This window comes from Myotis davidii, unplaced genomic scaffold, assembly GCF_000327345.1.
Source record: "Myotis davidii unplaced genomic scaffold, ASM32734v1 scaffold556, whole genome shotgun sequence".
Taxonomy (NCBI): Eukaryota; Metazoa; Chordata; class Mammalia; order Chiroptera; family Vespertilionidae; genus Myotis; species Myotis davidii.
Genome location: NW_006287671.1, coordinates 1,548,750 through 1,550,172, shown reverse-complemented (window position 1 = coordinate 1,550,172; position 1,423 = coordinate 1,548,750). Strand labels below are relative to the sequence as shown.

General features: G+C 41.5%; 1 protein-coding gene across 2 annotated transcripts in view; it reads left to right on the top strand.

The window, feature by feature from the left end:
• Positions 1-1,423, top strand: part of GOLM1 (golgi membrane protein 1) — a 27,450-nt gene that overhangs the window by 3,860 nt on the left and 22,167 nt on the right. The window lies entirely within an intron of this gene.

Below are 1,423 nucleotides of genomic sequence, written 5' to 3'. Positions count from 1 at the left end.
GAACATAGGGGTGCATATATCCTTGCTGATGGGTGTTTCTGATTTCTTGGGATATATTCCTAGAAGTGGGATCACTGGGTCAATGGGAGTTCCATTTTAACTTTTTGAGGAAACTCCATACTTTTTTCCACAGTGGCTGCACCAGTCTGCATTCCCACCAGCAGTGCACGAGGGTTCCTTTTTCTCCCCTGTTGGCTTTTTTTCTTACTGTCCTCAAACATGTTAAGTCCCTGCTCTGAGCCGGGCCTGTGCTGGATTTGTGTCTTAAAAAAGAGTTATATTTGTGCTCGTTATGTCGGATGATTGGAAAGGTTGCATGAAGGGTCATTCGGGAAAATACTAACAGAGAGAGTAGGGGACTCAGGATGCTGGATTTTAAGTTAAAAAAAAATTGACTTTGAGGCCTCAGCTGATTTTGGGGGATTGAACTGTCATTCTGTTTTTCTTTTCTTTTTTGTCTCCTTATCTGCTGCAGAATTAGGTATGTTTATGGTGGCTTGATACATAAATGCCATTATTTGAGTTTATATTGTATTGCTACAACTTGGTGGAAGCCCTCATATAGTTGTATATAGGAAGAGTTATACAGCTTTGTTTTGCAACAGAAATGATTGTGTAGAAGTTAACCTTAAATAACTCAAAAAAGTTGTCTTTCTTAATTATCAAAATATTATAGACAGTTTTGAAAATACAAAAAAGAAATTTAAAATCCCCTGCAGTTCCATCACTCAGAGATTAACTACTGAGAAGCACTCACCCCCTTTAAACAAAAATAGATTACATCTAAGCTTTTCTAAATCACTGTTATATTCAAGCTTTTATAAATGTGGGTATGCCATGAAAAGTATAGAATGTAAAGGGGGCTCTTTAAATGATACATACATTTGAACACATCTAGTCTGCACATCACTTAAAAAGACCTGGAAACTGTTGGCTTATTATGCATTGTTATTTCAGGGGTGTTGAGGCACCCACTTCCGTGATAGAAAACCAGGAGTATAATTCGAGATAAGAGAGAATTCTTCATAAACGTTTGCTGAAGGGAACTGCAGTGGATTCCTGTGACGTCTGATTGGCTGAGGAGGCTAGGTTTTGGACATGAAGATGTATATTTGATTCAGATGAACAGGAGTGCACATACACGTGTTACTGCTTCATAACACATTACCCCAAAGCATAGTGATTTAAAACCGTGACGGGCAGCGTGTATGCTGCTCAGGTGTCTGCTTTTTGGGAGGGCTTATTGGGGCAACTGTGTGTACTCCACTGTGTCACCGTGTGGGATGCCTTGAAGTCGGGAGGCAGAAGGTCTCCTCACTCGTGTCTGGTGACCAGTGACCAGAGGCCTCCGTGGGGCCCGGGCCGAAGCACCTTCGTGGCTTTTCCGCATGGCTGCTTGCCTTTCTTTACCTGTGGAGGCTGG